This window comes from Macaca thibetana, chromosome 13 (genome assembly GCF_024542745.1).
Source record: "Macaca thibetana thibetana isolate TM-01 chromosome 13, ASM2454274v1, whole genome shotgun sequence".
Lineage (NCBI taxonomy): Eukaryota > Metazoa > Chordata > Mammalia > Primates > Cercopithecidae > Macaca > Macaca thibetana.
Genome location: NC_065590.1, coordinates 46361941 through 46372242, shown reverse-complemented (window position 1 = coordinate 46372242; position 10302 = coordinate 46361941). Strand labels below are relative to the sequence as shown.

General features: G+C 44.4%; 1 pseudogene; it reads left to right on the top strand.

Annotated features, from left to right (window-relative positions):
- Positions 1–8520: 8520 nt before the first annotated feature.
- Positions 8521–8960, top strand: LOC126934409 (60S ribosomal protein L26-like; annotated as a pseudogene).
- Positions 8961–10302: the final 1342 nt, after the last annotated feature.

Here is a 10302-nt window from a genome sequence, read left to right as displayed (position 1 = left end):
TGCAACCTCCACCTCCTGAGTTCAAGCGATTCTTCTGCCTCAGCATCCTGAGTAGCTGGGACTACAGGCACACGGCACCATGCCCAGCTAATTTTTATATTTTTGGTAGAGACGAGGTTTCACCATGTTGTTCAGGATGGTCTCGAACTCCTGACCATGTGATCCACCCGCCCTGGCCTCCCAAAGTGCTGGGATTACAGGTGTGAGCCACCGCGCCTGGCCCTTTTTTGTTGTCTTTTGAGAGACTGGGTCTCTCTGTCGACCAGGCTGGAGCACACCAACACAATCATAGTTCACTGTAACCTGGCACTCCTGGCCTCAAGCAATCCTCCCCACTCAGCCTCCTAGAGTATTAGGATTATAGGCATGAGTCACCACAATCAGCCATAATCTTTTTATGGAGGGGAGTTATTGTTTTTATTGTTTTATAAAAACATACAAAAATGTGTTTTATGGGGGACTGTTCAGCCACATAAATACATATCCTGATATAGTTCATCTGCACCTGTGCCTACTCTTTCGGTCAGTCGGTTACTTACGTTTGTATGCCATGCTTTCCCTCTGGGTGCACTTTTCTTCTTGAGGAGATTCTTAACCATCTCTTCAATGAGAGCCTGTTTTACTTTTATTTTTGAGTGACAGTTGAATGGGGCATACAATTCTAGGTTGATGGTTGTTTTTTTTCCTCAACAAACACTGTCATAATTTTACATCTTTGTCTTCTGGCATCTATCATTGTTGATGAGAAGCCAGCTGTCAATGTAGTTGTCATTCCTTTGTAGATAATTGGTCTTCTTCCTCCTTCTGGTCACTTCTAAGATTTTTCTTTTTCTTTTTCTTTTTTCTGAGACGGAGTTTCACTCTTGTTGCCCAGGCTAGAGTGCAATGGAGTGATCTCAGCTCACTGCAACCTCCACCTCCCGGGTTCAAGAGATTATCCTGCCTCAGCCTCCCAAGTAGCTGGGATTACAGGCACGTGCCACTACACCTGGCTAATTTTTTTTGTATTTTTAATAGAGATGGGGTTTTGCCATGTTAGCCAGGCTGGTCTCAAACTCCTGACCTCAGGTGATCTGCCTGCCTTGGCTTCCCAAAGTGCTGGGATTATAGGCGTGAGCCACCCCTCCTGGCCAACTTTTCTATTTATTTCTGATGTAGTGTCACAATGTGGCCAGTGTGTGGACTTATTTTCATATATTCTGCTTGGTATTTGGGATGCACTTTCATTTCAGGATGCATATTATTTAATTCTAGATTTTGTTTCAATCCTAGAATTTTAAAATATTTAAATTTCCTCAGTTCTCCTTTCCAATCTACTAATACTCTAATCCTTTCTGATCCGGAATTTGTCTCAGCTATTGACTTCTCTTTCAAGAACTGTATTTTTATTTCCATTTGTTTTTCTTGTATGGATAGTATCCTTGAATTTTTCCTTTTGAGAATGTGACATTGAAGTAGAGAAAGTAGAAGCCATGGGAACCGGCAGGTCTGGAGTACTCCTGGCAGAGAGGATACCTTTAGGACTGTCTGCTCCTTTACCAGCATTTACTTTCAACGTGACCTATAAGCACAGCTTGATTCGCCAGCACGTTGACCAAAGCTAGAGGCTTCTGGTGCTCTATCCACGCACTTATCACCTAGGTTCAGAGTTGTGAGTAATGTGATCCACAGACCCTCTGAGTAGCTGACTGGGTCTTGGTCTCATTAAATGAGCATACACTAACCGACAGAATCTCTACCTCTATTAGGCCAATTCCACCATATTGTATCCCAGAGATAAACACAGCATGAGCTGACTGAGCAAGACTGCATGGTTTTAGCTGGAGTGAACAACAAAAGGCAAATTTTTATATTTACTTATTATTGTTCCTTTTTTTATTAACCTATAAATGTCCACGTGTTCTAGCACCATTTGTTTTGTTGTTGTTCTTGTTGTTTTGTTTTGTTTTGTTTTTAACAGATAGGTCCCATGATGTTGCCCAGGCTAGTCTGGAACTCTTGGGCTCAAATGACCCTCCACCTCAGCCCACCAAGTAGCTGGGACTATAGGGGCAACACCACCACACCTGGCTTAAATTTTATTTTTAGTGTCAAATATGTACTTTATGGAAACCAATAAAATAATTCTATACGTATAAACAAAACAGTTAAATATCATCACTTAGCATGATCTTGATTATATATAAAAGTGCAAACTTGGGAATTAAAATCACATGGCAGTGCTCACAAAGGTATTATATGGATGATTTGGATGCTCCAAACTGTACTAATGTTGATTTTTGGGGGTTTGTTTTGTTTTGTTTTGAGGCAGGGTCTTGCTCTCACCCAGGTTGGAGTGCAGTGGCATTATCATAGCTCAACTGCAGCCTTGAACTCTTGGGCTCAAACAATCCTCTCACCTCAGCCACCCGAGTAGCTGGGACTACAAGTGCACGCCACCACAACCTGCTAAATAGTTTCTTTTTTTAGAATATTTAATTTGCAACCAAAAAAAATTTAATCTTGGCTAGAATTTGAAGATACCCAGTTGTAGAATTATTCCTCCCACTCCCTGTAGATGACTGAGTAGCTGGCTGAGTCTTGGCCTCGTTAAGTGCATGTATACTGGCAGACAGAATCTTTACCTCCAGTTGGGTGGCAGTGGCAGTAGGCAATTCTAATGTTCTTTTCCTCATGCCATGTCACGTTCAATACCAGAGTCAATCCCACTGATGCCTCTTCTCTCCCTCTTCCCTTCCTCCTTCTCAACAGTTAACATTCTTAAAATTGCCCATTTTGTGCCATAGGACAGTACTATACTTTCTGACTGAGAAATTAACATATCCACATATCTTGCATTGTGTAATAAAGTGAGCTTTACTATCAGTCTGTCAGACCACTCAGGTGCTGACACACAGCACAGGTAGGTAAGGCGATCCTCTTGGCACGACCACACAGTTTCCCTACGCATAGCACAATGGGCCCACTGGCTGTATGCGTGCCATCCACCAACCTTGAAGTCATCCTGAATTTTCTTTTATAAACTTAATAGTGTTGGCTCTGTCTAGCATTCATCATCCTCATTTCTCACAGTGCTTCTAAATTAAGAAACATTTAGATAAAAAGAGGCTGACTAATCTACATTGAGCTTTAAATTTTTAACTCACTTCTGAAATTCCCTGACAAAGTAAAACAATGTTAAGTTTTTCACATTGCAGAAAAACTCTCATACTTTGGGGCTTGGCTAATTCTAGTAAGTCTCTTTTTGGATGAAGTAGTTCAAGCACAGAAGCTGTCTTCATGAAAAGAGAAAACTCTCTCCAGTTCCTCCTTAGAAAGAGGTCAGTGCCTTGATGATGTTCTCTTCAAGAGAACAATGTCCTATGTTTTCCAACAAAGAACCTGCTGCTTCCAATTCAATAACCTGTCTAAATTCACTGCCAAATGCTGGTACAGAAAGAATGTTTAGTACAAAAGAAATCTATGGTCTTAGAAACCAACAGATCAAATCAGTTAATATGAAATCAAATTCAAGTTTTTAAAAAATATTTCTTCCATTTAGAAGCAAAGTATGTGTACAGATAATTTCAACAAAATTAATTTTTAAGTGAATACAGGCTGGGCGCGGTGGCTCATGCCTGTAATCCCAGCACTTCGGCAAGCCGAGGCAGGTGGATCATTTGAGGCCAGGAGTTCAAGACCAGCCACTGCCAACATGGCGAAACCCCATCACTACTAAAAATACAAAAATAAGCCGTGTGTGGTGGTGTGTGCCGGTAGTCCCAGCTACTCAGGAGACCGAGGCAGGAGAATCAATCAGTTGAGCCTGGGAGGCAGAGGTTTCAGTGAGCGGAGATCATGCCATTGCACTCCAACCTGGGTGACAGAGTCTAAGACTCCATCTCAAATAAATAAACACAGTCTCTTAAGATGGGATGAAAGTTATCATAACTGAACTTCCCATGGCTTTTGAGGTTTCCTATGGCCTTCAAAAACTGGTGTGATCTGGCCCTTGGGGTGTCTTCCAGCCACAACCCAGGCCTTATGCGATTTGCTAATTTCGTTTTCCAGGTATGTCAGCCTTCCCTCAGCTCCTAGATGAGCTGTTCCTACCACAGGTCCTTTGCATTTATTGTTTTCCCTGCCTGGAATATTCTTCTGCCTCTTCTCATTTAAAGGTCACCTCTTTTAAGAAACCTTCCCCGAGCGCCCTATGCAAGTAGGTCAGCCTCCTCAGTCCCTGTCACCACACTCTGCCTATTTCCTGCCATAACATTAATCAGAGCCTTACCTTTTTTTTTTTTTTTTTTTTTTTTGAGACGGAGTCATGCTCTGTCACCCAGGCTGGAGTGCAGTGGCCGGATCTCAGCTCACTGCAAGCTCCGCCTCCCGGGTACACGCCATTCTCCTGCCTCAGCCTCCCAAGTAGCTGGGACTACAGGCGCCCGCCACTTCGCCCGGCTAGTTTTTTTTTGTATTTTTTAGTAGAGACGGGGTTTCACCGTGTTAGCCAGGATGGTCTCGATCTCCTGACCTCGTGATCCGCCCGTCTCGGCCTCCCAAAGTGCTGGGATTACAGGCTTGAGCCACCGCGCCCGGCCAGAGCCTTACCTTTTTATTGACTGGTTAGTTATTATCTGTTCCCCACACGAGAATGCAAACACCATGAAGACAGGAATCTGATTTGTTTTGCTCTCCTAGACTTTATGTGCCTGGTGCAGAAGTCTACCAGCCAACGACATCTTCCTGATACAGCTGCCTCCGATTTAGAAAAAAGTCATTAATATGATTTAAACAGTAAAGCCAAGACACTTCAATGGATTTCATGCAGAATTATCCACATAACAGAATTTAGGATATTCCCTAAAAGCCACAAACCCTAGCTAGTCTTAAGGTTTGAAATTTTGAGTTCAGTTCTGAAATAGTTGTATTATGGTTAATTCTGCACAATGGCCACTAGAGGGGGCCATGGCCAAATACTATACTCTGAAATTTAAGCTTTTTCAGAGAGAATTTTTTGAAGTTCTGCAGCCCAACCCTACTTCCAGCTTCCCTGACAGATGTCCATCCCACTTCTTTAAAAACAAGCAATATATGATGAAGTCACTACCTCATGGGACAGACTATTCTTCAGCAGGGCAGCACCATTACTTAGAAAGTCCTCTTTGTCCTTGACCTATCTGTAACTGCCTTGTTCAAAACCATTAAGACGCCAACACCAGGCCAGGAGCAATGGCTCATGCCTGTAGTCCCAGCACTTTGGGAGGCCAAGGTGGGTGGATCACTGGAGGCCAGGAGTTGGAGCCCAGCCTGGCCAACATGGCAAAACCCCATCTCTACTAAAAATACAAAAAAAAATTAGCCAGGTGTGTTGGCCCGAGCCTATGGCCGCAGCTACTTGGGAGGCTGAGGCACAAGAATCGCTTCAGCCTGGGAGATGGAGGTTGCAGTGAGCCAAGATCTCGTCACTGCACTCCAGCCTGTGGGACAGAGGGAGACTGTCTCAAATATAAAAATAAAAGAAATCAACACTTAGAAGCAGATCTTAAAATGAGGGGGGAAAAGCCAGGCACGGTGGCTCACACCTGTAATCTCAACACTTTGGAAGACTAAGGCTGGCAGATCACTTGAGGCCAGGAGTTCGAGACCAGCCTGGCCAACGTGGTGAAACCCCGTCTCTACTAAAATACACAAATTCCCAGGCGCCTGTAATTCCAGCTACACAGGAGGTTGAGGCAGGAGAATCGCTTGAACCTGGGAGGCGGTGGTTGTAGTGAGCCAAGATTGCACCACTGCACTCCAATCTGGGGGATAGAATGAGACTTCGTATCAGAAAAAGAAAAAGAAAAGAAGAGAAAAAAGAAAATAAACCAACGCTACTTTGGGCTCTAGGCTGAGCCATATTGTCTAGAATATCATTTGGAGTCTTGGCCAGTCTATGCTAGCACGCCTCCCACCCTTCCCATCCTCAGCCACTGCTCCAGATGGAAGGCCCCTGTGTTTTCTCTCCATTGACCCACTGGCCCACTGCTCACACAGTAAGCCTACCCCCAACATTGTCAGCACCCCTCCCACAGGAAAATGCTTCATTTCTTGCCATGACTGAAAGCTGGCTGTCCTCAAGAAGGTCTGGCTCCCCTGCCTTTGTCTCTGGGAAAGGTGGCAGGTTCTCCCAAGGCCCCAGTATCGTAAGCAGGATTGGCATTTGCCCAGCTGCCAGCACTGCTCTCAAGGCATCACTTCTGCTGGGAGATTTGTGTCATTCTGCTGCTCCACCGCCCCTTGTTTATCTACTGGTCAAGACAGCATAGAAGACTTTGGGTTCTCATGTCGATCCAGTACTACCCTGTTCTGTGCGGATAACTTGTCCATTCCCCTCACTCCTTCATTGAGCCCACACCTGGGATCTCACATTGGCCTTTACATGGGCCCTAGTAATTGTGTCTCCAGTTTACTCAGTCCCCACTCCCCATACTATCTCCTGCCTCTCACTAAGCTTCCACTACATTTGCTCCTCACAGCTCAGCCTCCACTTCTTTTCCTATCCAACCTACACTCCCACTACTATTTTTCTGTCCTCCTTAATATCCTTATCCACTTATCTTTCTTCCCCATTACCCAGTGTCAAAACCCCAACTGTATAAATCCAACCGTTGTTGGATTGTTCCTTTTTGTTGCTCCTACACTAAACACTGCTAGTGAAGATAACAATAGCAAATATTTATTGATAGTTACTTCATGAAAAAGCACTGTTATTATCAGTAGATGATGAATGAGAAAAACAAGGTCGTGAGGGAATTAGTAAATCGCCCTAGGTTACACAGGGAGTAAGCCACACAATCTGGCTTAATCAAATGTATTTAAAACATGTAAAGGCACGGTGGCCCACACCTGTAATTCCAGAACTTTGGGAGGCCAAAGTGGGCAGATCACTTGAGGCCAGGAGTTCGAGACCAGCCTGGCCAACATGGCAAAACCCCATCACTACTGAAAATTCAAAAATTAGCCAGACATGGTAGCATGCACCTGTAATCCCAGCTACTCGGAAGGCTGAGGCAGGAGAGTCACTTGAACCCAGGAGGTGAAGGCTGCAGTGAGCCTGGGCAACAGAGCAAGACTCCATCTCAAAAAAAAAAAAAAAAAAGACATAAATGATGAGAACACACTTAGCAAGCTCGATCTAGTGGACAAATATAGAATACCATCTCCAATAAGTAGACAAGCACACACGCATTTACAAAGATTGACAATGAACTAGGTAAGTAGTACTCAAAATTTCTGGTCTCTGAACCCCTTAACAAATATTATATTTATAAGTTGTATTTACACACCTAAAATTACTGAGGACTCAATGACCTGTGTTTATTCGGGTTATATTTACCAAGATTTATTATATTAGAAATTAAAATTGAAAGATATTTTATCTATGAACATATTAAATAAATTTTAAAATAACAATAGGCCAGATGGCTCATGTCTATAATCCCAACACTTTGGGAGGATCATTTGAAGCCAGAAGTTCAAGACCAGCCTGGGAACGTAGCAAGATGCTGTCTCTACAAAAAATAAAAAATATAAAATAAAATAACAATAATTAAAAATCCATTGCATGTTCTCATAAATAACATTTTTGTGGGGAAAAAAATGCCCTTTTAAAAAAAGGGGGGGGGAGGAGGAGAAAATGGCATTGTTTCACATTTTGGCAAATCTTTTTAACATCTGGCTGAATAGAAAAGAGCTGGATTCCGTCTGTTGGGATGTGTTGTTTTGGTTGAAGTCCATAAAGAACACCCAGTCTCACATATGAGAGAAAGAAAAGTAGCCCCCGATGCCCAACCAGGCCTTGGTTCTTCCAGGAGCTGGCCTGGCACATAGCTGGCCTTCGTAGTCTCCTGCTGAACATCATGTCACAGAACATCCACATCAGACAAGGCCACCCTGTGACTGTGATGAACCAAAACAAAAACAGAACCAGGAACTTGTCTGAAATGACCAAACATCCTCCTTTTCCAGTCAATCTGAGTCACTGCTGACAGCTACAGCGTGGCTCCACTGAGCCCTTCTCTTCTTTCCTGCAGCTGCTGTGGTGGAGTACCACAGACCTGATGGATTCAAACAGAATATAGCCTCTCTCAGTCCTAAACTCTAGAAGTCCAAAGTGAAGGGATAGGTGGGGCTGTGCTCCCTCTGAAGGCTCCAGGGAGAATCCTTCCCTGCTGCTTCCAGCTTCCGGTGGCTCCAGGCATTCCTTGGTTGGACAACTTCAATCTCTGCCTCCACCTTCCCATGGTCTTTCTCTGTACCTGTCTCAAATCTCGATTTTCTCTTCCTCTAGGTAATCCAGATAATCCAGAATGATCTCATCTTGAGAACCTTAATCACACCTACAAAGATCCTTTTCCAAATAACCTCACATTTACAGGTTCTGGGGGTTGGGATGTAGACATACTTTTTGGGGGGCCACCATTCAACCCACTATACCTTCCCATAAATAAGATTTTTTAAACCTTTGCAGCCATCACCAAAGGTGGAGCGTCCAAAATGAAGTTCAATCCCTTCGTGACTTCTGATCAAAGCAAGAATTGCAAAAGGCATTTCAATGCACCTTCCCACACTCGCAGAAAGATTATGTCTTCCCCTCTTTCCAAAGAGCTGAGACAAAAGTACAATGTTCAATCCAAGACCATCCAAAAGGATGATGAAGTTCAGGTTGTGCGAGGACACTATAAGGGTCAGCAAATTGGCCAAATAATCCAGGTTTACAGGAAGAAATATGTCATCTACATTGAATGGGTGCAGTGGGAAAAGGCTAACAGCACAGGTGTGCCTGTGGGCATTCACCCAGCAAGGTGGTTATCACTAGGCTGAAACTGGACAAAGACCACAAAAAGATCCTTGAATGGAAAATCACATCTCGCCAAGTAGGAAAGGAAAATGGCAAATACAAGAAAGAAACAATAGAAGATGCAGGAATAAAATAATCTTATTAAGCTTTTATTAAAACTTGAAGTGCGGCCAGGCACGGTGGCTGACATTTGTAATCTCAGCACTTTGAGAAGCTGAGGCGGTGGGATCACAAGGTGAGGAGTTCCAGACCAGCCTGGCCAACATGGTGAAACCCTGTCTCTAATAAAAATACAAAAAAAAGGCCGGGCGCGGTGGCTCAAGCCTGTAATCCCAGCACTTTGGGGGGCCGAGACGGGCGGATCATGAGGTCAGGAAATCGAGACCATCCTGGCTAACACGGTGAAACCCCATCTCTACTAAAAAATACAAAAAACTAGCCGGGCAAGGTGGCAGGCGCCTGTAGTCTCAGCTACTCGGGAGGCTGAGGCAGGAGAATGGCCTAAACCCGGGAGGCAGAGCTTGCAGTGAGCTGAGAGCCGGCCACTGCACTCCAGCCTGGGCGACAGAGCGAGACTCCGTCTCAAAAAAAAAAAAAAATACAAAATAAAAATTAGCCAGACGTGGTGGTGCACGCCTGTAATCCCAGCTACTCAGGAGGCTGAGGCAGGAGAATTGCTTGAACCCGGGAGGCAGAGGTTGCAGTGAGCTGAGATCACGCCACTGCTCTCCAGCCTGGGCAGCAGAGCAAGACTCTGTCTCAGAAAAAAAAAAGAAAAAACTTGAAGTGAAAAAAAGATTACGATACCCAATTATAGAATTATCCCATTTCCTAACAATCCAATCCAAAGCAAAATCTCATTTTCTTAAACTGTCCCCAAAATCACCTAACACAAGCCCAAATCTACAATTATTTTCTAAAACTATCTTACTAAGGTGCCCAACAGTTCCCTATTATGTATGTTCTCCCTCACTGCAATGATTAACAAATCCATCTTTTCCAATTACAGCTGTGTTCCCCGTGGTCTTTGTCTGGAAGGCATTAGGCATTGACACATGGAAGGGAGGAAAGAGTGGTCAGGCGCAGTGGCTCACACCTGTAATCCCAGCACTTTGGGAGGCCGGGTGTGGTGGTGCACGCCTGGCACAGTTAGAAAAGGAAGGAGTGGGCCAGGAGCAGTGGTTCACGTCTATAATCCCAGTCCTTTGGAGGCTGAGGTGGGTGGATCACCTGAGATCAGGAGTTCGAGATCATGGCCAACATGGTGAAACCCTGCCTCTATTAAAAATACAAAAATTAGGCCGGGCGCGGTGGCTCAAGCCTATAATCCCAGCACTTTGGGAGGCCGAGACGGGCGGATCACGAGGTCAGGAGATCGAGACCATCCTGGCTAACACGGTGAAACCCCGTCTCTACTAAAAATACAAAAAACTAGCCGGGCGAGGTGGCGGGCTCCTGTAGTCCCAGCTACTCCGGAG